Source organism: Pelodiscus sinensis, chromosome 3 (assembly GCF_049634645.1).
Source record: "Pelodiscus sinensis isolate JC-2024 chromosome 3, ASM4963464v1, whole genome shotgun sequence".
NCBI classification, from domain to species: Eukaryota; Metazoa; Chordata; order Testudines; family Trionychidae; genus Pelodiscus; species Pelodiscus sinensis.
In genome coordinates, this window is record NC_134713.1 from 105,242,831 (window position 1) to 105,268,829 (window position 25,999).

General features: G+C 42.7%; 1 protein-coding gene across 2 annotated transcripts in view; it reads left to right on the forward strand.

The window, feature by feature from the left end:
• Nucleotides 1-25,999, forward strand: part of SASH1 (SAM and SH3 domain containing 1) — an 843,335-nt gene that overhangs the window by 386,698 nt on the left and 430,638 nt on the right. The gene's annotated exons all lie outside the window — the stretch shown is intronic.

Sequence of the window (25,999 nt, forward strand, 5' to 3'; positions counted from 1 at the left end):
CTCTGGGATCTGTAGTTCTTTGGACACCTCCCTGTCTAGAGAGCTGGTCCTGGAGCAGGGAAGGGACTACATTTCCCCAGCAACAGACCCCACCAGAGAAGTTAAATGTGATAAATAAGGGAGGGAAGAATCTATTAGAAACCTGGGCAGCTTTAGGTACAATACCAGGCACACATGAGGATTTGACTATATTGCCACAGCCATGGAAGCAGAAATGGGCTTTTCCTTTCCAGATTTATCTGATACTCAGAAAGAGAAGCTAGCACTTGTCTTCCAGATTTTAACAGGAGTGCTCAAACCTAATTTGGGCTACTGTTACATCATTTCTCCAAAATCCAATATAATTTGTTATAGAAAAAGTAAGATGAGATTGAGCAATAAATGTTGGCATCTTTCCAGTGCTAACTGGGACTGGAGTTGCTATTTTTAATGGCCATTATCAGGGTTTGTTTGTTTGTTTGTTTTGCATTGGTAATTTCCCCACAAACAATGAGTGGAACAAAAGAACAACAAAATTTGATGGACCTCAAAAATGTTTTCATTTTTTTCATTCAGTCTTACAATATGGATCCAGATATCCTCCAATCACAAAAACTGAAAATCGTTCCACTTTACTGGGTGCTGGGGAAGGGATCTGTCAGAACTGATCAGGTAGCTGCTGGCTGTGGAACTGTATTGAGCTGAGATCAGGACCACATACAGTAACTGGTGAAAGATGGGCTCCTAGAGACATGACTATAGAATGTTTCGATAAGGAAGGGGATAAATCTATGAGGAGTTTCCTTTGATTGTTATAAAATTTCTGTTCACTGTGGATACTGGTAAACCCTCAGTGAGAAAAACTTGGGGCTAAGGAAGCTGTATATAGCAGAACATACAGTCTTGTAGATGTGTGTGATCAAAATGAAAAATGCCTCTGAGACTCAGTACCAGATATACGATAGCACTGCCATACCAGGCCCACACTCAGAAGGGACCCACAGATATGTTCGGCATTAGCCCACAACATGTTAATCTGGCCCTGATAATTAATGATGATTTGTTGGCTCAAAAAACATGAGGTCTTTGTCTGTACATGAGATGACTATACTATATAAGGCAGAAGTGGGAAACCTCTGGCAGCAGGCCAAATCTGCGCTCCCTCCCCCGCCGCTTAATTTGATGCAACCCACGGCAAGTTGGAAGCCCTGTGTCTTGGTGCCCCAAACTTGTTCCCACTACAGATGAGTTGAATGAGGTTTTTGGTTTGGGTTTTTGCTTGTGTGTGTCCTCCAACTGATTTTTTGTTCTGTTGGTCAGTGATCCCTGACAGGTTTCCTACCCTTGATACAAGGAAACTAGTTAGCTGTTCCTACAGTGGGAATTTTAATACATATTGCCCTGGTCTACGTTAGGTAGTTATTGCAGAATAGCTCTCATTATGGGTATGTCTAAACTATGGGTTTTTTCCAGGATACAAGAGGTATCCTGGAAAAACTCTGCCACATCCAGGGAACGCGTCTGCTCTTCCGTTTTTTTTTGTGGAAGAGCAGACGTGCTCTTTTGGAAGCCCTGTCTTCCTCTTCCCACAAAGAAGAAGGGCTCTTCCGAAAGAGGGTTTTTTTCCAAAATTTGGCCCAGAGTAGAAGGACCACATTTAGAAAAAGCCTCTTTTGAAAAAATTATCAGAAAAAAGTACGCAAATTGCAAAGTGCAATTTGCATACCTTTTTCTGATAAAGTCCCTTAGTGTAGACATAGCCTATTTGAAAATAACAAGCGGAACATCCACACTACCAAGCCTGTTATTTTGAAATAAGGGGTTGGTTATTTCAAAATAATAACTCCTGCTTTCCACAAGGAATAACACTTATTTCTAAATAGTTATTTTGAAATAGTGTTAGTGTTATGCCTCCACAGCTGCTATTTTGAAATAACTACTCCCCAGAGTCATTCAAAGTAATTACTCTACAGTGCTTTATGGGGCTTTCAGCTGAGGTAGCGCATCCAGTTATCCTTTGGTGAAGAGACTGTCTGGCTTGGCCAATATACATGTCTGAGGGGCATGTTAGTAAGTGTGCAAGTGGATAAGCCCCTGATGGTGTGGCTGATGTGATTAGATCGTGTGATGGCATCACTTTTATAAATATGCAGACAGAGTTGGCAATGGCGTTTGTTGTAGGGATAGGTTCTTGCGTTAACATTTCTATGGTGTGGTGTTTGTTGCTGCTGAGTATTTGCTTCAGGTTGGGGGCTGTCTGTAGGTGAGGATTGGCCTGTCTCCCAAGATCTGTGAGAGTAAGGGATTGTTTTCCAGGATAGGTTGTAGATTGTCAATGATGCACTGGACAGGTTTTAGCTGAGGACTGTAGGTGATAGTGGTGATCTGTTATTTTCCTTGGTGGGCATGTCCTGCAGTAAGGGACTTCTGGGTACTCATCTGGTTCTACCAGTCTGTTTCTTTCCATCCCCAGGTGTGAGATGCGGTTGAATCTTAGGGCTTGGCTGTAGACAATGGGCCGTGATGTGTCCTAGTTGAAAGCTGAAGGCATGTAGGTAAAAATAGCAGTCAGTAAGTTTCAGTAGGTAGCAATCAGTCTTCTTTTGGAAATCATCTTGGTTTGATAACCCATTTATTGTTTTCATTTGTTCTTTTTCAGTCACGGGTGAGAGGGTTTAGCTGATGAGGAAGCTTAGCTGGGCAGGGATAGGCTGAGCCAGTTTAAAAACAACAAGTGGAGTGTCAGGAGGGGGTTGGATGCAGGAGCTCTGCGGTCCCCCCCTGGGGCGGAGGGCAGGTGGCAAGAGAGATGGAGGAATTCTGGGATAAATGTAAGCCCTAGGATTCTATCTTGGAATACAGATTTTTGAAAGAGCCTGAGATGAATGAAAGAGCAAAACAAGGTCCAGTTGTAACTCAGAGGAGGACATAGCTACAGAAGTATGGCGGGAAGCATCCCAAAAAACCAGCAACAGGATCCATGATTGGGTAGACTGCAGCTACTAGTGTCCCTGGGCTAGAACGCAGTATAGTGGATAGGCCTAGTTATTCTGCTAGTTACTGGGAAAATGGCACAGTGCAGAGAAATTTTATAATCTCAGAAGACATAATCAGACAAAATGGTGACCTGGCCAGAGGTCCAAATTACCAGTAGAGAGATTGTCGCAAATCAAACAATGAGCAGCAAGGAATGACTTCATGCATTGAGAACTAATTCTCAGACACAAGGATACTCACTAGTGGTAACCTCTTCACAGGCTGCTATATGTAGGTTTCCAGGTGTCCAGTTTTCACCCGGACAGTCTAGTAATTGCGTCTTCTGTCCAGTAAAAAAAAACCCAGAAAATACCGGACATGTATTCTGTTTTTCTCGGACAGAAGGCCAGCGGGAACATTTTTCCCCTGCTGTGTTTGGCAGGGGCGGAGGAAACGGGGGGAATATAAAGGCGCAGCCTAACAAGTTTGGTCTCCCATTTTTGGTGTGGTTTTTGGGTTTTTTGTCTTTTTGCTCAACCAGTTTTTTTCCCTGTCTTGTTCAGGATTTTTTTGTGAAGGTATCTGGCAACCCTAGCTATATGGTACACCTGACAATATTTTGTTTTAATTTACTTTTTTCAATTCTAGAAAATGATAATTTTATGAACATACTATAGACATATTTTTTGAATGAACATTATGGTTAAATATAAAAAGGTACCTTACACATTTACTGTCAAAGAAAATGAAATCATACAATGTAAAACATGCCAGAAAAAAAAGAATAATCAAATAAGGACTAGCACATACCAGTAGGTTAGAATGGGGAAATATAATTCATTTCTGGAATGGGTCACAATTCATAGATTTTTCAAAGTGGGTAAAGTAAGATCGTCATAAAAAATCTAGTGTAATTTTTTTCTTTTAAATTACCACCACACCTGGGAGGGAGAAAAAAATCAGCTGCTATTAAAAAAAAAATCTCTTGATTTTTGTTTTCTGACTATCCCAATTCTGAACTCTTCACTATCAACTGCTTCTCAGCAGAAGTTGCAAATGAGTCATCTATCTGTGAAATATTAGCTTCTCCTGAAATACATCCAACGCCTTTAATTGAATTGTGACATTGAAAGAATGACTACACCTTTCTAAAGATAATTTTGGATATATATGTAAATAATAATGTCTATGATAGATGTGTATAGAGATAAAATTATCTGGCTACCTATTGCATTCTAATTTATAATATTAAATAAAGTAGATTAGACTCATCAGTTTGTTGTCTTGTAACTTTCTGGGTTTGGTTCACATTTGTTGTATTGCCTGGTATCTTTGCTGCATGTAATCCGTGACCTAATGTTTACCTTACCACATTTTTGGTAGAATTATACTGCATTACATCACATAAGGAGAAATGCACATTTGTTCCATTTGTTTTTGAAGTAAGATCCAGAGAGATTCAGGTAGGAAGCTTATCATTGTACGCTTTAAGTCCAGTAAATTTAATCTAAAAGGTTTAATAATGTTTTTATCTGCAGTCTTTCCCCCTATAAATTCTTAATTAAGGGAACTGTGGGTCAATTTGTAAGGTAATGGCCAGTGTAATCCTAGAAGATACAGCACACATCTCTCCGAAGTAGGGTTTGTAGCTTCATGCTACAGTGAATAGAACCACTTGGACAGCAATAATATTGAACTATAGTGTGATACAATTTCAGGTTGCCCTGTTTTACTTAGCTTGCTTAATGTCCCTTATATAAAATCAGTGTATGGTAAGTTAGAGATGACACATTGTCTTGTTAAATTGTAGCTCTGAGATTTGATTGAGAGTCTTCAGAGAGCACTTAGCTTAGTATTTACCTATACTCATTTATACTAGTCAAAGCCCCTTAGCAATATATTGTAACAATACATTTGCAAGTTTACATTTGTCAGGATAGTTGGCTAGCCTTAAAACATTTTATTACGCATTGAAAATATCAGGAAGCTATTAAGTATATCCATCAGCTGTCTTTAACAAAATTGAAAATCAAATTATCTTGTGTGTCAAAATTAATGCTACCAAATCACCATAATGTTCATTTCAAGGAACTTAATCCTCACGTTTGCAGATTTTAAATTACTAAGAGGTATATTGCAGTATTTTTTTAAAAAGCCACTCATTTAATGTAACATCACCAGTATGTTATGCTATGTGTAATGCTCATGCAAAAGTAAAATTAATTGAGGCAAAGTTAAACTCATTAAACTAAGATCAAAATCCATTAAAACCAAAAATTGGTTTTGCAATTTTTGTGTAGAAATTATTTATGAAAAATTGAGTGAAACATCTCTTGGTTTTGCACTTTTACTTACAATATTTGAATGAGTGCTTTCTTAATTAACTCAGAAATCTGCTTTACTCATTGTTTGCCTCCCAGGAAATATTAAAAAGCCATTTAAGCTTATTAGTAACAATTGCTATTGCTTTATATTGTGTTCGTCAGCCTTGAGGATTTCTCTTTTTTTCTTGAAGATGTGTACGTACAACTAAGTTTTTCTTTTGTTTCCTTGAAGGAATGGATACTGCTATTTATGAATAAGTGGAGTAATACTTGTGTAATTGACACTGAGGTGAAACTAACAAAGATACTTCTAATGCTAATTTCAGATTATATTTAAAGCCAAACATACCACTGAAAGTTAAAGGGATATAACTTTATTCTCTTAATTGGACATATTCATCCCTCACTTAGGGTATGTCTACACTACAGTGTTATTTCAAAATATCTTATTTCGAAATAGTTATTTTGAAATAACATTTCAAAATAACGCATCTACACACAAAATGCATTTCAAAATAGCATTTTGCTATTTCAAAATAGTGTGTCCACACTGAGTCCACATCTGAATTGCATTTAAAGCTGGACGGAATCAGTTCCAGCAGGGCATCAGGTCAGGAGTTACTTTGTGTAGCTGCTGCCTGAGGCTATCTGAGGTCTGTGCTTAAAGGGACCCCCTTCCCCCCCCCTCCCCCAGACAGCCAGTTCTCAGGTTTCCCTGCTTGCTTGTCTACCTCGATGAGGGACAGCAAAGCATTTTGTCTCTGCGTGCTCTGATTGCCCTCACTCGGGACACCACAGACCTCTGCAACATGGAGCTAGAGCTGCCCCTGGGCACTCTGGTGCTTTTCGTGGATGCGTTGCTGTGAGCCTGGCTGCATTTTTTGCAGGCTGCCATCTGGGAGGTCCATCAGGGGACTGTCAGTATTCAGGAGGCCCTGTGGGAGAGCTTCCACCCTGAGGAGCACTAAGAGCCTCCCTGGTCTGCCCCACTGGGGGCTTGTGCCTCATTCCTCCTTCACGTCCTTCCACTTACCCCTTCCTAATGTAAAATAAAATACACAGATTTTCATGAACACAAACTCTTCTTTATTTAACAAAATCTGGGAGGAGGGATGAAACTCTGGTGAGATTGGAGAAAGGAGGTGGAAGAGGGGAGAAGAGAAGGTGGGAGTGGGGAGGAAGGAGCTGGAAGGGGGAAGCAAAGGGAAGAAGGGGGAGAGGAGGCTCAGGGTTGGGGGTCTCGCTGGACCAACTTGATTTTCATGCAAACCTGCTCCTGGGTTCACATGTGGCTTTTGGCAGCCAGGCTGGCAGCTATCCTGCCAGATAGCCACGTTCCTCCATCTAGTGTGGAGATCATGGACATTGGGGGCATCCCCCCCAAATCTGAATAAGGTCCATGATCTCCACCCTGGACCAGGAAGGGACCCGCCTTCTCCGGGCCCTGGCAGGCTCCTGTGAGCTGGCAGACTGCTCCTGGGGTGTGGTGCAGGGCTGGCTACCAGTGGCTTGCTGGCTCATGTTTTGGGGCCACTGGGTCGGGGCAGTGACTGCTGGCTCTGGGCTGACAGGCTTGGAGCTGGCGCAGGCACTGTGGCCAGTGTCAACCCCTTTAAGGGCTGCAGGGAGTGGGGAAGGGAGAGGAGTGTTCTTGGTTGAGGCTGGAGTTTCTACCAGGGCACCCTGGGAAGGCTGGAGGCCCCCTATTTCGATATAAGTGTCTACACAGCACTTATTTCGAAATAGCTATTTTGAATTTGGCATTATTCCTCGTGGAATGAGGTTTACCAAATTCGAAAGAAGCGCTCCGCTATTTCAAATTAATTTCAAAATAGCGGTTTTTACTGTGTAGACGCCAGTAAAGTTATTTTGAAATAAAGGCTGTTATTTTGAAATAACATTGCTGTTTAGACATACCCTCACATTGTTTAATATATTGTTGTAGCCATGGTATTAGAGAGACCAAGTATATGAGAGATCTTTTACTGACAAACTTCTGCTGGCAAAAGAGAAAAGCTTTTGAGCTATACAGAGCTGTTCTTCAGGTCTATGGAGCTCACATCCTTCTTGCTGTCACCAACAGAAGTTGATCCCATAAAATATATTAATTCGTCCACCTAGTCCCTCACTTACATTATTTCTCCAAGTCCCTGCAATTATTAAAATATGCAAATCATGTTACCCTACTACACAGACCCATAATGTTTTATTTTAATAGTTGTCATTAATTTATTTCTCTAATATAATGCACCAGGAAATCATTTTTAATTTATCATTTTGCTTAAAAAAGCTCCCAGTTCAACTTTACTAAAAGCTGTCAGAGCATTTGGTTATGTTCATCTTTTGGTCCTTAATATTGGCTTCCCTCAACATGTAGGTGAATATCTAATAACACCAATTATTTTAGTTGCTCAAGATTTTGCATAATGGTAGTAATGAGGTTAATGAGTAGATCTGACTTTTACATACATTATGAAATTCCATCAGTTGTATTCATCTCCACTGCTACTATTTCATCCAGCCTTCTCACTCACAATCCTGGGGCAAAAGACTTAAAAAGGAGAATGTTGGTGAGAGAGAGAGAGAAGTGTTGTACCTAACTTTAGAGAATGAGGATGGCAGTTTTGAGGGATGGAAGGGGTGAGCACATCACCTACCATGACTCCAGGACTCTGATCTGGGCATTTCTTTAAATATAAAACAGGAACACTTGGAATTTTGGTGATTCAATAATGTAATTCTTTCAAGTTGAGTCTTGTGTTGTCTCTGCAGCAGGAATCCAAAGCTTGGGTGATTTGACTTAATTATTAGAGTTGGAATCCCGGCCTTGAGAGTTTTGCCAGCAGGGCCAGGGTTTCGCCCCAGAATTTTAACTGTTCCATACACACATTAGTTTATCAGGCCCTCTTTTAGAGGCCATGTAGCCCACGAATGGTAATGGAAGCCTTGTTATTGAGTGGATCAAAACAGTAATTTAAGCTTTCATTATTATTTTTGTAAAATCTATCACTTATGGTTGTGAGAATAACCTTTTAAATGTGAAAGAATGCTCTGCAGTATTATCTTTCCAGTTTTTCAAACAAGAGTTTGACATAACAGGCCCCAAATCTAGACTCCATTGTAGAACTTGGATAACTTGGTTCTTCAGTAGAAAGTTTGTCGGGCTGGTGTAGGAGTTGTCCCTTGCTCAGGTTACCTCTTGTCCAGGGACCTGTTCAATAGTTGCTATTCCTGCCCAGAATTAGGAGTAATCTCAAGAACACTGTACCTTATTACACTGGTTGGAATGACTAGCAAATCCACTAGCCTCACATCCAAACTTCAGCTGAGCAATGGCATTCGGGGGTGAAGCAGGGGATGGCTCATGCAAATGAGCTCCAGACTATGTTAGAGAGTGGTCATTGCTTACATAGATCCCTCATATCCTACCCAATCTGCACCTGCAGCGGATCCAAATACTTTGTAAGAGAGCTTTAGAGAAAGGGATCAGTAGTCAATCCTGCCTTCATTCATCTCAATGGAGTGTCGTGAGTACCAGCAGTGAGTAGGGTAAGTATTCTGACTAATGACCTTTAGGACAGCTTGTCATGGGGCTTGACTATTTAATTTTAATTGGTTTTAAAACTGGTTTTAATTAAATCAAAGCAAACCCTGTGTATAACCTCTTATTTCTTTTTTTAAAATAATTCAGATAGTTAAAAGGGAAGCTAAACTGGTGATGCTCTGAAACAGAAATGGCTATGTCTATATGGCAGGCGTTTTGTGCAAGAACACTTGTTCTTGCGCAAAAACTTGCAGAGCGTCTATACTGTATGTGCATTCTTGTGCAAGTAAATTTACAGGAAAGAATCAGAAGAGAGGGCTTCTAGCGCAAGAGTTATTCCTCTCCTCACGAGGAATAAGCTCTCTTGCGCAAGAGCTCTTGCACCAGAAGGTAATGTAGATGGGCAACAGGGATTTCTTGCGCAAGGAACCCCTATGGTTAAAATGGCCATCAGAGCTTTCTTGCACAAGAGTGTCCACACTGCCATGGATGCTCTTGAGCAAAAGCACATCTCTTGTGCAAAAGCACATGGCAGTGTGGATGCACTCTTGTGCAAGAATTTTTGTCCAAGAACTCTTGGGAAAACAGTTCTTGCGCAAGAAGCCTGCAGTGTAGACATAGCCAAATAAGTATCTACACAGGATTATCTCTTGTTTCATGGGTTTCTTATTTGCAGCCTGCATTTGCCCACTGCATTGGCCTCAGAATGATTTTTACTGTATATCAACAGTACTTGGTCACATTTCTAATATTGTTGTCGGGATTATATTGTAGCTGCCTCCACAATTCAGCTGGAATCAAATTGGTTGTTGATAGCAATGTTGCACATATGGCAATTGAATGGCTGGCAGCCTTCTTCAGTGTGTGCATATTGAGAGTCTTTCAACCTATTAGTGTCACACTGCAAATAAATACCTTTTCACTGGACGTTTTTATATCCTTTATCACTGCATGTATTGCTGCTTTTTTCTTTCTGAGGTACCTACTGCATTGGAACAGAAAGTGCAGCAATGCCAATAGCTTGGGCATTTTTCTTCCTTCGTTCTACGTTGCTTCCTTTGAATATATATATATATATATATATATATACATACTTGATCATGATGCCTACTTTCTTGGTTGGTTTATCTCTGTCCTGCTTCCTGGGTTCCTTTAGCTTGAGCCTGTGTACTTGCTTTGCACTAGTAGTTGTTATTTTTATCCTTTTCCTGGATACAGTTCAGACATCCTTACTATTTAGAGGCTTTTCTCCAGCATTATTTGTTTTTCTTCTTATCAGTCTCTCTTGCAAGTTGCCATCACGTGTTCTACAAATAATCTTGTCTCTAAACCGGGAATTTTAAATGTCTCCAGAGTTTATATGTGGATGCCAGAGTTCTCATCTCTGGTAGTGTAAGTATCTCCTGTTTTGCTTCTTGCTTCCAGGCACAACAACAAAGCCCAGTATGTCTGTGTAGTCTCTCTCACTTTCAGGTCACTCATCAAACATCTTTATCAACTATTCTATTATTTTGTGCACTATTCCTGGCAGGAGTGTCTCACTCAGTTTTCAACTGTTTTTTCCAATCAAAAGAGTAAATATGCTTTCTCTTCATCTTTCTCACCATGGTCGGAGACGCCATTCTTGCTTCTCGCTTGCACAAGGTTTTATGAATCACTGCATACATGGTTAGCCTTAGGGGTAGGTCATGTGGTAAAGTGGGTGCCGTGGAGTGGAGGATAGCAAGCAGTCATGCACAGATACTGCTTGCCCCCTCAACATTCCTCTGCCCCTGCCTTGGAGCTTTCAAGACGGGAGCAAGGAGCAACGCCAGGCATTCCCTGCATCTAGGTTACTTTCTCCACCTGGACTATGCTGTGAAGCCTCAGGAGCTGCTGCTGTATTGCCTTCACCTTATGTAGCCTGGTGGGGAAAGTGACCAGGATGCTCCTATTTTATTAAGGAACTTGTGTATTGCAGTATATTCAGGCCTTTATATATAACTAGAAGCGTTACCCAGCATTGCTCGGGTCCTTAACTTAATTAATTTTTGTTTTTTGGAAAATGAAAAGAAAATGTGCATTCTTCATATAAATCATTGCTCTGGGGTGGGGCTGAGGATGAGGGATTCTGGATGCAGGCTGTCCTGGGGAGAAAGGACAACCCCAGCCCTCTCTCACCACAGCAGCTTGGCACCAGGTAAGAAGTGGCTGTCCATGGCCTCTGCAACTCCAGTGGGTACAGCCAAGGGAGGGGTGCATGTTCCCAGCTAGGGCAGGTCCAGGTTCATCTGCCCCCTGTGTTCCCCAGCCAGAGTGAGGAATGCAGCAAACTGTGCCCTTCACTCCCTGACAAAGGGAAACTGCCAGCAGTGTTCCTCTACAAACTTGGGGGAGCTTCAGCTCCATGCCCTCCCTAAAGGGTGCCTGGGATGTGGGAGGCTCAGGGCTGTGGCAGTCCCAGCCAGCCCCTTTTATGTGCCCAGTGATGCTGTCTCTTTTCTGTATGGTTTTATGAGAAGAAATCCCATTCCAGACATATCCCATTTTCTTGGCAAAACCAAACCCTTACCTTATTTTAAGTTATAGGAGGAAGCTGCATACCAAATTTGGTGGTCCTATTTCTTATCATATAAGAGAAGTGTGTGTGTGAGTGAGAGAGAGAGAGAAAGAGAGAGAGAGAGAAAGAGAAAAGTTCCTGATAACCAATGTTAAGGGCATGTCCCCTTCTGTATAAAATGATAAGCAGAAATAATCTGTCCTGTCCACCTTCTGTTGACCCTACGGTGTGTTTTTGAGATGAGAGGGAGAGTCACATGATACAATTCTGCACTCTAAACACAAGGAGTAGCTTTAAATGTAGAGCTGATTCTGAGACTGCTGTACTTTGTGTCTGTCCCACTGGCATAGTAACTTTTGACTTAAAAGTACTTTGGGCTGAAGTATGCCCAGGATGGAGCTGCAATAAATGTTAAATCTGATTCATGGACTACTGTGTATTTTCCCAAAGTAGGTATAATACCACTGCTGTTCAAAGAAATTCAGCATAGGATTCAAAATCGCCATTCTCCTAAGGTCTCCCAAAGACTGAGTGTTTGTTGGACTTCCAAAAAAGGCTCCTTGTTATACATCTCTGTTAGACCTAGTGGAGAGTTTCTATTGCCAAGGTTTCTTAATGAGGGTACTTCCAGTCAGTGCTGCTGCTTGTAACTCATGGTTCCCCATGCAAGAGCTGCTTATGCAATCTGTTGGCCTTGGACCTGGGGCCATCTGTCTTTTGAGATCACCAACGGTCATGGCATTCACTCTGGCTGTGACATCTGGGGTGAGCCACTGAATTATAGAATCAAAGAACTGGAAGGAACCTGATGAGGTCATCAAGCCTACGTCTACACTGCTGTTATTTCGGAACAGCTTATTTTGAAATAGCATGTCTACACTGCAGGGAAGCCTCAAAATTAGTCCAAGGCAGGCTTCACTAAGGTAGATGTGCTATGTCGATTTACAGCCCCAAGAGGAATAACTTAGAATGGCCCCGGTGAGGGGCTATTTAGAAATACCAGCAGTGGAGCATCTACACACGCCTTCTTTCGAAATAGCTATTTCAGAATAGCATTATTATTTGTAGAATAATGTTTACAGAAGTCGCAATAAGCCGTCCGTTATTTTGAAGCAGCCATTAATCCAAATTAACTTTGCTGTGTAGACATACCCCAGGTCCAGTCCACTGTACTTATGCAGGACCAAACACCATCTAGATCATCCCTGACAGGTGTTTGTCTAACCTGCTCTTAAATATCTCCAAAGATGGAGATTCTACAATCTCCCTAGGCAATTTGCTCCAGTGCTTAACCATGGAAAAATGTAAAACACTGAATACACATTTTCCCTGATATAAAAACAACATGGTATGATCCTCAGTCTCTCATAAGTTACCTTAAAACAGCACCTGAAGAGCCCTTTGTGTTCTAGGGGAATCCCCAGCTAGAATGGCTACATGGGAAGAAGATGTGGCAGCGTGGATGCTGCTCTAAATTGAATGGGAAACCAGTTCAGCCCTTTCTTCTTATGCACTTCCCCAGCGTCTGAAGTGTGTCTTACCAGGACAACGTCTCGAGTGCAGAGAAGCGAGAAGGAGGCTTTTCTGTCAATAGCGATTTTTGTAAAAGTGTATACAGGTTGAACCTCCATGGATGTTGCCAGACCAGAGCCCTAACCACAGAGGTTGCCAGCGCCTGAGAGGTCAGCTGGTCTGGTGGCAGGCAGCCTACAAGGCCAGTGTGCCTGTGGGCAGGGAGCCTGGCCAGTGGGCCGGCGACTGGGGCAGGGAGGCCTGCTGGCCATGAGCCCCGTCGGCTGGAGAGGGCCAGCTGCTGCAGGATAGGGAGACGATATACAGACAACAGCAAAAAAGATTTCCACAGGAGAAGAGTTAAATAAATCCCTCCAACAGTTCCAAGTTGAAGGGTGCTGGAATGGGCTGTGTGGGGTTCCAAGACACCTGCACTGCCTCCCTTCCTCCCCCAGAGCCCAACTGTGGGACACCCATTGGTCCAGACACCTGCACCTCCCTCCCCCAGAGCTCAGACATGGGGTACCCCCCAGTCCAGACATCTTTACCTTTACAGCCCCCAGCTTCATTATTGCCCTGCCATGGGATTGGTGTTCAGCAGTGCAGTCCTGCCCTTCCTCACACTTTGCCAGAGCTTGGTCTCCTAGCCCCTCTCCCCTCCCCAAAAGAATGAGATTCAGGCTGGGCCCTGCAAAGTCCAGTGCCGCTAGTGCTGCTAGCAGCTCTGGGGCCCCAATTCTGCAGGAGAAACAAGGGATTCTGTGCAAATTGTGCAGTGTGCAATGGCACAGAATTCCCCCAGCAGTAACACGGGTGTAAATGAGTGGAGAACCAGGTTAATTTTTAAGGGGGCTGCCTTTAAACACTAACTAGAAATCATGTGTAAAGTGGATTTAAATGTGATTTTACAGAAAAAGAGCATGGTTTATGTGGTCACTATACCCAGCACCAAAATGAGTTAGACATGACTTTAAGAATCACACTATAGGCTAGGAGGGCTCTAAACATGAATGAAAGGTCACTAGGGTGTGAAGCTATCACTCAGGCAACGTACACAAAATTCTTTTTGTTTGAGGTAACTGTAACATTCAAAATCCTGAAACAATGACATAAAATAAAAGCTTTTATAGACTGAAATCTGGCTACTTGATAGCTTTTTTCTTTTTTATGAAAAAATAAGATCCCACACCCTCTTGCAAATATGGCAGGAAATTAAATGTAATGCAAGACTGGAGATAGCAATCTTCTCTCCTCCTGCCCCAGACACAATTCTCTCTTGTTTCATTATAGAGGAAAAACTGGCAACTTGTTTGATTATGTGTGGGGAATATTTAAAAGAGGGTAAATAGAGTTAATTTTATATCATTTAAAAGCTTCAGGAAGCAGGATATCCTGTTGTATTTCGGAAATTGTGAATGAGAACTTGTTTAATTGAAAAATGCAATGTTTCTAGGCTAATTAATGGAAACAACCGATTATCCAAACATCCAACATAGAGGAAACACTACCTTCCACCACACAATCATTCTTCAAACAAATCATTATGAATGATCTACAATACATTTGTCAGAAGACTAATTATGGATGGTTCTGATTATTCATCAATATGAGTTAGGTTAGGATCATTACCCAGCTTCCTTATCTACCACTGAAGATGAGCAATTCTCTTGATTAAATACAGCATCACTTCTGATCACCATGCTGTGATTCAAATCTGTCATTGTCTACCTCTCTAAATGCCCAAAACACAGAGTTTTGAGCCTGCTACCATAACAATTCACCTTTGTCTCTCCTCAAAACTTCTTGCTTATGGTTATACAAGATGCCTGTTTTGTGCCATCTATTCCTGCTCTCATGTCAATAAAAATCAAACTTAGAACTAACAACAGAATTAAACAAATCATGTGATCTTTGTTGTATGTAGCCCATCTTCTTTCCTCTTCTGCCTTGTCATCCCTCACCATTATATCTGATGTGAACACAGGCTGCCAAGTTTAAAGGGTCATAAAACCCACAGTAGTAGGGCTGAATCTTTCTCAGCCTGAGAACCAATTATATTATTGCAGCAAGGGTAAGGGTCCTCCATCAGCACTGTGTGGTATATTCTTTGGCCCACTTAACTCTATTTGTACACAAAGAGAGCAGAAACTACCCTCAGGTACAGGCTGTTGCTGTCATTTCTCTGGGGATAGAAGGAATTCTAGAAAAAATAGTCTGAGTAAGCATATTTGGCTACTATGCCTTCCCCCTTTCTCCCTTCCCTCCCTTCCCTTTCATTACTGCCAGTCTGCTGTTACCTTAGCTGTAACTGCTGCTTTTCCTATGTCTTGGGCTACCCTGATGGGTGTGGGTGAAGAATGCCAGTGGATCCTTTGCTAGGTGCTCTGTAGACTCCAGCAAAGGCAATTGAATTCCTACTCTGATTTTTCTAGGGGTTTCCACAGCCTGACAGAGAAGCAGGCTATGGAACAAATGGATCTCCTTGGCTCCCTCCCCTGCTTCACGCAGCCAACAATGTTGCTGCTGAGCCCCTGGAGTGTCAAACAGACAGCAGTTGCTCAGAGACTCTCTTGATCACACCGAGCTGTTCACTGATGCTGCAAGGGAGATAGAGGAGACAGCTAGGATTGGGCTGTGTCCGATCCCCTCTCTGTGTTATGGGGGCTGTCACCGAGGTGCGGGAAGTCACCGGGCCCTGCACCCCCATTCACAGTCAGATGTGACTCTCAGTCACCATGTAGAACAAAAGGTTTATTAGTCGACAGGGACACAGTGTAAAACAGACTTGTCAGCACAGCACTCAGAAGCAGTTAGGTCAATACATCTTGGGAAGAGAGGGCTCTGAGCAAAGGGCCCTGATCCTCCTTCCCCCCCGCATCCCAGGCCAAGAGAGACTAACTCCTGCTCCCCAAGCCATTCCTCTGGCAAAAGGTGCCACCTGGCCGCATCCCTTCCCTGCTAAGGTTATGAAGGGGATCGGCCATTATCTACATGCTGGGGCTGAGGCAGCCTCCCTTGGTGAGAGTCACACCTGAAATTCCCTTCGCCATCTAGGTATTGGTGCAGTGCCCCCGGAAACTGAGGCACACACATGGGGTTACTATGGGATAGTAGAACTCGCATGCAACATAACAAAGCAAATATAATCCCCACTTCATCGCAGAGGCTGATTCTAGTACTTACCTTTAAATTGAACAGGACCTGATTTAGGCAAACAAGATGGCTGAGATACTGTTGTTAAGAGAGAAAAGCTTTTGAGCCACTCACAGCTCTCAGTGAAATGACTTGGCTCAGGGAAGACATTTTTAAATCATAATCAAATATATATTTCTTCTAGCGCTACATTCAGAATCTCAAATTTCACAGGGAGCCCCAGGCCCCAGTTTGGATGTCTTTGAACACCAGTATAGCAAGAGCCTCATGTGGATATAAAATTGGAATCTTCATCCCCAACTACAAAAATGGTCTGTGGATATCCATATTCACACCCATGGATATTAAGTGCATATCCACAGATTTTCAGGATTCTAGCTACAAAATTTGTATTTGCCTCCATATCCACAAAAATGAGCTGAGGATATTCATGTCTATATCCATTGAGTAAACTAAGCGTAGCACTGGATAAATAATAAATGATAATATTGTGTTGTTCAGGGCCGATTCTCCAAGCAGATAGGTAAATTGGAAACAAATGCAGTTTATATTTGAGGCATGAGATGAGGGTAAAACAGGTATAAATGAGATGAGAATTAAGCACTTTATGTTTATTCATAATGGCAAATCGAAGAGCATATTACTTTTTAACACGGCTGTTTCTCATAACAACTCAGTCATTTCCAATCTATAAAGTGCATCAGAAGTTTTCTGTCTGCCTCACTGGGAGTCTGATTCTGTGCCATTCGTCTTATTGGCATGTTTTTCAATAGGTGTCGGTGGGCTAGGCTCTTATTGGCTGCTAAGTTAGAGTGGGAAGGAAGGATGTATAGCATTAATGTTCTCCGTATGTTTGTGTATGTATGCTGTCTGTGTGCATTGGTGAAGTGCTACCATACTTCTTATCCTGTCAGTAAATGTAAAAGCTCAGCATTATATAGTGGTTTAATAAACACCTAAAATTAATTGTGACTAAACTTTGTCATTGTTTAAGGCACTTGTGAACTCAATTTTATCAGACCAATTTGCAATACTTACTTTACAATTTTGGCCTATCACCAGGAAATAACAGGAAGCAAATTGGGCATCAGATTTCCTTTATTAAGGCACTTGTTCCCATAATCAGAATATACTCCAAGAGAGAGTGACTTTCCTCAGGAAACCCTCGTTATGTTTATACAAGCCTCTCTAGCTGCCGTGTTGCAGCATATTTGCAGCTCCAATCTGTGTTTCTGATTTTATTTATTTAAAAAAAAAAAAAAGGTTTTCAACTGCCTGTAAATTGTTTTTTGCTTGCTGACTTTGGAGTACATGACTGTGAAGTGGAATGAGGGTGGTCAGGTGGTGGTGTATATTTCTTGTAAACTCTGGATTGTCTTTACCTTTGAACCCTGGAGGCTTGTGAGCCACCTGAAAGCAGATGGGTGACCTTAGTCAGTGTATTCATAAGCACTACATAGGGAGGGCTCTCTTTACTATAGAGAAATCTGTCTTAGGTGTCTGGCTGGTGGATTTTTAACAGCTCTGACAGCTATATTTGGGGATGGGAAGGAATTATCTCCCAAGTCAGATTGGAAACACCCTCAGGCTACTGGTATGGCCGTAGCAGCAGCTAGAGCTTCAGGACTCTTTGAATCTCCAGGCCCTGGGGCAACTACCCCATTTGCCCAGTCTGCCCCCCATTTGCAGGCCTGCTCTGGAGAGTTTATACCTTCCTTTGCAGCATGAAGCAAGGGTCACTTGCAGGCTTGAAACTAGTGTAAATGATGGATTCTTTGTAATGTGAAGTCTTTCTATCATGATTAGAGGATTTCAGTAACTCAGTCAGAGATTATGGGTCTATTACAGGAGTAAATGGATGAGGTTCTGTGGCCTGCAATGTTCAGGAGGTCAGGCTAGATCATGATGGTCCTTTCTGGCTTAAAAGTCTATGTGTTTTCTTATATTTGTGTAAGTTATAAAACTAGAAAGTTTCCTGTATGATTGGATACTTACTAATCCCTGTGCTGTTCTTGCAACTTTGATTTAACTCTTTTTATCTGACATCTGGATATAAAGGCTGGCTATATATATATATAATAAGGCTAACAAGGCTCTGTGTGTGTATGCTAGAAGACTTACCTAGTGTTCCTTGGGTTCTCCATGGTAGAGGGCTATGGCTGTGAGAAGGTGCAGGAATCAGGGTTGGGGATTGAGGAGGGGCTCAGGACAAGGGGCTGGGGATGCTGGAGTGTGTCAGAGCAGGAGGTGAGGAGGCTCTAAGGGGGGGGAGGCTACAGGCAGGTAGTGGGGGCGCCCATCCTTTTCCCAGGGTAAGGGTCTGTGCACCCTGCCCTCTAGCTTTTCTATGGGACGGAGGAGGGGCTGGCTTCTCCTCCAGGGACCATGTTGCCAGCTAGACGCTGTTTGCTGGGGTGCTTGCTGCTCTCCTGTGGTCATTCACGAATATAATTGTCTCCAGTGCTTGCTGCCTCCCTGTGGTCATGCGTCTGTATAATTGTCACTGCTATCACATCCCTCCCTTTCCATTTGATACCAGATAATCTTATTTGAGACACATCCCATCATCCTGGCACAGCCAAACGTTGACCTTGCTTTAAGTTACAAGAAGAAGCTGCATATCAAATTTGGTTGTCCTAGCTCTTCCCATTTAGGAGGAGTTCTTGAACAAACAGATTCCCAGATGGACAGACAGATGCACATTCTACATTACCTCTGTCTTCACACCTTTCTAAAAATATATATATTAATTTCTGTCTTCACACCTTGTGCCTTTAAGTGAACCTTAATTCAGATATTGTATCATTTTCATTGGCCTCTCTTTGGTTAAATGCACTTTGGTTAAATGCATTCTTTTAATCAATGCACTTAAAACCCAAGATAATATAAAGCGATGCATCACTCGTCCCACTAATTAATCTCTCCTGAATGTGGATCTTGCATTGAATCAGAAGCAAATTATCAATCTCATCTTGGCTACAACAAAATATTCAATAGCAAAAAAGTATTTTAAAGCAGAGTTAAGGTTGCTTGAACATAGAATCATAGGGAAGGGAGCTCAAGAGGTCATCGAGTCCAGTCCCGTGCCCTCATGGCAGGACCAAGCACTGTCTAGATCATCTCTGACAGCTGTCTGTCTAACTTGCTTTAAATATCTCCTGTGATGGAAATTCCACAACCTCCCTAGGCAATTTATTTCAGTGTTTAACCACCCTGACAGTTAGGAAGTTTTTCCTAATGTCCAACCTAAACCTCGCTTGGTGCAATTTAAGCCAATTACTTCTTATCCTATCCTCAGAAGCCAAGGAGAACAATTTCCCTCCTCCTCCCTTTGATACCCTTTTAGATACTTGAAAACCATTATTATGCCCCTCTCAGTCTTCTCGTTTCTAAATTAAACAAGCCCATTTCTTTTAGTCTTCCCTCATAGCTCATGTTTTCTAGACCTTTACTCATTTTTATTGCTCTTCTCTGGGCCTTTTCCAATTTCTCCACATCTTTCTTGAAATGTGGTCCCCAGAACTAGACACAATACTCCAATTAAGGCCTACTCAGTGCAGAGTAGAGCAGAAGAATGACTTCTCGTGTCTTGCTCACATCACTCCTATTAATGCATCCCAAAATCACGTTTGCTTTTTTTGCAACAGCATCACACTGTTAACTCATGTTTAACTTGTCCACTATGACCCGCAAGTCCCTTTTTGCAGTTCTCCTTCTTAGTTATCACTTCCCATTCTGTAAGCGTGAAACTGATTGTTCCTTCCAATTTGGAGTACTTTGCATTTGTCCTTATTAAACTTCATCCTGTTTGCCTCAAACCATTTCTCTAGTTTGTCTAGATCATTTTGAATTTTGACCCTATCCTCCAAAGCACTTACAACCCTTTCCAGCTTGGTATCATCTTCAAACTTAATAATTTTACTCTCTATGCCATCATCTAAATCATTGATAAACATATTGAACAGAACTGGCCCCAAAACAGACCCCTGCGGAACCCCACTTGCTTGCCCTTCCAGCATGACTGTGAGCTGTTAATAACTATTCTCTGAGAATGGTTATCCAGCCAGTTATGCACCCACCTTATAGTAGCGCCATGTAGGTTCGATTTCCCTAGTTTATTGATAAGAAGGTCATGCAAGACTTGTCAAATGCCTTACTAAAGTCTAAGTATACCACGTCCACCGCTTCTCCCATATCCATAAGACTTGTTATCCTATCAAAGAAAGCTTTCAGATTGGTCTGACGTGATTTGCAAATCCTTGCTTGTTACCTGACTGGTCTGTAGTTTCCTAGGTTGTTCTTATTTCCCTTTTTATAGATTGGACTATATTTGCCCTTTTCTGGTCTTAGGGAATCTCTACTGTCTTCCATGATTTTTCAAAGATGATCACTAAAAGCTGAGAGACCTCCTCTATCAGTTCCTTGGGTATTCTAGGATGCATTTCATCTGGTGACTTGCAGACATCTAACTTTTCTATGTATTTTTTAACTTGTTCTTTTATTCTAATTTCTAAACCTACCCCATTTCCACTAACATTTGTTATGTTATGCAACCCGTTGCCATCCATCTTCTTGATGAAAACCGAAACAAAGAAGTCATTAAGCACCTCTGTCATTTCCAAGTTTCCTGTTGTTGTTTCTCTCTCCTCACTGAGCAATGGGACTTCCCTGTCCTTGGTCTTCCTCTTGCTCCTAATATTCTTGTACAACATCTTCTTGTTACCCTTTATGCTTCTAGCTCTTTTTGTGGCTTGGCCTTTTTAGTCTTGCCCCTGCATACTTGTGTTGTTTGCTTATGTTCATCCTTTGTAATTTGATGTTGTTTCCACTATTTATGCGACTCCTTTTTGATTTTTAGATCACATAAGATCTCCCGGTTGATCCAAGGTGGCCTTCTGCCATACATTTTATCTTTCCTACGCAGTGGAATAGTTTGCTTTTGTGCCTTTAATAATATCCCTTTAAAAATTACCAACTCTCTTCAGTTGTTTTTCCTCCTAGTCCTCCTTAGTATGGCCATTCTTATGTTCTGGTAAAGGTGTGCTTGCCATATAAGGATATGAGTGGATTACATGTGATGTAGCTGACAGCTGTGATTATGATATGAGGAGATCCATCTTGTGTGCGAGGAAGGGGAAGATGTTCAATGTGTACCTGCAGGATGCCACGTGCATCATTTCAATGCAGAAGTGTGTTGGTTATGTCAGTAGTAGACAAAGGGCTTATATTACAAAGGCTATTGTCAGCAGTGACGTGGGACAGGAGAGGATTCTAATGTTCCAATGATGGTTAAGTGGAAGTGTATGCTCAGATGGTATCATGTGAGCAATGGTATGCGTACATTAGAGCTGGGAGGTGTGATTCCCTAGGCACACAGATGTACATAGACTTGCAAACTTTAAAATAGCAGTGTAGCTGGCGTTAGCAGTCTGGATATGTCTAGACTACATGGCTCTGTCGACAGAGCCATGTAAACTAGTCTACCCAGCATAGGCAAAGAAGCAGGGATTTAAATAATCCCCACTTCATTAAAATAAACATAGCCGCTGCGCTGTGCAGACGATCAGCTGACCTGGCACAGCGCAGTAGTCTAGACGCGGATTGGTCGGCTGGGGAAGCCTTTGCTGACCGATCCTGTAAGCCTGTTTCACGAGACATAAGGGATCGGTCGGCAAAGGCTTACCCAGCCGACCGATCCACGTCTAGACTACGGCGCTGTGCTGGATCAGCTGATCGTCGGCACAGCACCATGTTTATTTTAATGAGGCAGCCACGTTTATTTTAATGAAGTGGGGATTATTTAAATCCCCACTTCTTTGCCTATGCCTGGTAAACTAGTTTACATGGCTCCATTGACGGAGCCATGTAGTCTAGACATACCCTCTGAGTACAAAGCTACCTAGATCTCCCCTGGATACATACTTGAGCACCTAGTCTGAGCTGCTGCCTGTGCTACCCAGGCTATACTACTATTTTTAGCATACTAGCTTCAGCAGAGCTAGCATGGGTAAGTCTGTGTGAACTGGAAATCACAGCTCTCAACTCAAAAGTAGATGTACCCTCAGGGTAAGGAAGTCAGGCCATAAAATGGCTCCTCCATTGTATATGTAAAGAGTTGACTGAGGGTATGTCTACACTTGCAGCCTATTTCGGAATAGGGCTGCAAATGTAGGCATTCGGAATTGCAAATCAAGCCCAGGATTTAACTATCCCTCACTTGATTTGCATCTTCCCGGCCGGGCGCCATTTTTTGAAATTTAAAAGCCCGGAATAACTGCCCGTGTCTATACGTGGCAGTTAAACGGATGTTCGAAATAAAGCCGTATTTTGAACTACCCGTTATTCCTCCTGCCACGGAGAACAACAGAATTAAAAATGGCCTCCCTCAATAACTTTCTCCCGACCCTTCCCTCCATCCCCCCCCCCCCCTTTTTTTTGGCTCAACAAAAAATCCTTGGTTCTTCGTAAAAAAAATTCTTTATTGCTCCTCAGTCTTAAAAAGTTTAAGAAACACTGGTCTACACACACTTTATTTCAAAGTAGCTATTTTGGAATAGGCGTTATTTCTTGTAGAATGAGATTTACAGATTTTGGAATAAGCCGTCCGTTATCTCAAAATTATTTCAAAATAATGGAATGACTGGTTATATGTTCACATTGTTATTTAGAAATAACGCTAGTTATCTTAAAATAACAGTGCAGTGTAGACGCTCCCTTGATGATTATCTCCTCTGCTCATGCCCTCTGGAGCACCAGGGATTAGACACCAGGGAAGACAGGATACTGGGCTAGATGGACATTTGGTCTGACTTAGTATGGCCGTTCTTATGTTCTCTAACTTCTGCCCTCCTTTCTTTCTCACTGTCCTAGGAAACATTCACATGTCTAATTTTCTTTCTCCCCACATACTGTGATTAAATTTTCCCTCCCAAATAAAATAGCCACCTATGACTGAAATTGTAGATACCTCTAGCCCAGTGGTCCCCAACCTTTTGAGGTTGTCGGGCGCCAGGGGGCGTGGCCGTTCGCCCGCCGGGCGCCAGGGGGCGGGGACACTTGCGTGCCCGGGGGCGGCCCCCCCCCCATAGCCGCTTGCCCGGAGGCGGCCCCCCCATAGCCGCTTGCCCGGGGCCGGGGCCCCCCCATAGCCACGCGCCTGGGGGGCCGGGCCCCCCCCCCGTCCGCAAGCACCCCGCAAGGGCCGCGAGCCCGGGGCCAGCGCTTCCCCCTCCCCCCTGCAAGCGCCGCGCGCCTGGGGCCAGCACTCCCCCCACCCCCCGCAAGCGCCGCGCGCCCGGGGCCGAAGCTCCCTGCAAGCGCCGCGCCATTTGCCCAGGGCCAGGCCAGCCTGGAGCACCTGGCGGGCGCATGCAAGTGCCCGGGCACCGTGTTGGGGACCACGGCTCTAGCCATCTAGTCCAAACTCCTTGTGATGACATTTTCTTTAGATACATTAATTGAAGGGTGAGTTAGTTACCAGCTGTCAGAAGGTATATGATTCATCCTCTCATTAGTTTAATAGTACAGGGTAGCATAAGGAAGCCCTTTTGATGGGGCGGAGATATAATGTGAAAATCCCCATGTCAAATAATGCCAGATTTGGATCACTAAAGCTGCCTTGTGCCCCTGGAGGCACACAAAGTGTCAATGCCACCTAAATAACTATTTTTGAGCACTTGCAAGAATAGTGTTTAATACATATTAAATGTTGCTAATGGAAACTCTCTAGCTATTTTTTGTATTGATACCTGTGTACTGGAACAATGTACACTTTCTTAAATATTTTCAAATTGGGTCCTTCCCCCCGCCACCTCCAAGATGTAGTCAGTTCCATGCAGTACACTGAGTAAAACTCAACAGACTGAGATAATATTGACCTAAGTCACATCAATAGTTTGCTCTCTAGCTCTGGGTAAAGAAATCACACCTAGAAACTTTTTGTGAAATGTATATTTTCCTGGGGCTTACATCGATGGAACCTATGCTCAAATGACTCCAAATTCAAGTAATTTACCATACTTCATGCCCTCCTAAGGCATACCAAGTTTCAAAGAAATCACACAACCCAGCTGGATTTTAGAGACCATAGAAAGGTCTACCATTAAAGAGATGTCATGACCAATCTTAAACCTAGTGGCACAGGAGCACCAGTATAATGTTACTAGCATTAGCAACAATCATCATTATAGGTGGCCTCTTGCTTTTTCCCTCCTCCTCAATTGCTGCTTTGGCAGGTTTCCTGTCTAATAATTGTATTCTCAAGACATAAAGCTTGCAGCTGAGTCTTGATGACAGTGAAACGTCTCACAAGATTTATTCCTTAGTGAGCTGACCTTTTCTCTGCTAATTTGTTTCCTTTCAAACAGCGCTGTGTCTTCAACTCAACAAGAATCAAGAATGTGTTTCAGGAGTATGTCTCTAGCATCTGTTTTCTTTCCAGTGGCCCTTAATTTTTATTGCAAAACAGTGTTTCAGTGGAACAAACAAAAGATTTAATTCCCCTGTGATCCTAGGATACCATGCTGGGTATCCCAATAATGTGGCACATATATTGGTCAGGAAAATTCTGGTTTGCTCATCACCTGGAGATGTCTGCTAGTCTCCATCAGTGCTGGAGTGAGGGGTGGGGGGACTATGAGACTGCTTTTTGCCGAAGAGAATGTAGGTGCAGCTGAAGCAGCAGTCTGTGGTGGATGAGGAGTGCAGGAAGGTACTGCAGTTGCCTGGATTCCTGGCATCTTCCTCCAGGTCACTTGTCACTGTTGGATATTCTGGTTTCACAGGGGTCACCGAAAATGGGAGCCCCTCGGCCAGTCTTCTTGTTTTTTGAGGAAGTAGAGGAAGCTTGTTTTCCTGTTGACCTAGGAATTGTATGGAAACAGTTGTCAGGTCCTCCTGTGCTGCTGTTGACTGTGATCTTGGATTTGGGAGCCCTCTCCGCTGGTGATGAAGGAGTTTGCAGGCGGGAGGAAAAGGAAAGTGGTGTTTTTCTGCTGGGGCTCTGCTAGTAGTGGTACTGCTGAGGCCCCACAAGCAGACATGTTCAGGCACTGGGCTTCTCCCTTGGTTTGCGGGTGCTTTCAATGTACTGTGGAATAGTAACTAAATCAAATGGAGAAAGGTCAGAAATGAGAGGGATATAAGGAGACTTATATGGGAAATAATGTCAGTATTCCCTAATTGGGTAGACTGCCTCACTGTGAGCCATGTTTATAACCAGTATCCGTATCTGCCCCAGATATTATCAATAAGGAAAGCATCTGGCACAGATAGCTGTTTTGCATCTGTTATTCTTTGTTAATAAACACTAGGTGTTTTGTTGTGGAAATATGTGGATTATTGAAAGCCATTAACTGCAGTTATCAGCCAGCAGGTGTGAATTTAGATTTCTGATAATCATCTGCTACCCTGGAAGTCCTTGCATGTGGAGAGAGAACATGGCAATTAAACCTACAAGTTGTTTATAATTTACTTCCAGCTGGAAATAAAGATTAGTGTCTGAATGAGGAATTGTGGATAATGGCATAGCACTATCACCCTACCTTTCCTCCACTCTCCTGATTAGCTATGAGGCTAGGTAGGTATGATGCTGCACAATATTTACAGTTCCAGGGGCAATATTTATTATGGAGAATTGCTTGGGATGTGGGTGAGGATTGTTCTCAACACTCAAGAGGATGACTCTCAACATACAACTTTATCTCTCTTATTACATCTATCCTGCCAGTCATATTTGTCTTCTTTAGGAGGTTGTATATAATGAAAGGTGATGAGTATTGGTGTGAAATTTTCAAATTGTTACCCTAAGCTTCTACTCTGAGCAGGAGCATATCACTTCTCTGTGGTCTCTTTCTATGTTCAGTCGTCATAGGTTTGGTAGCTATGTAGGAAAAACCTCATCTGCAAGCCTTAATTTTGCATCAACTTTCTGCCACAGAACTTAGTTGATGTATTTACATACTTGTGTTTTGT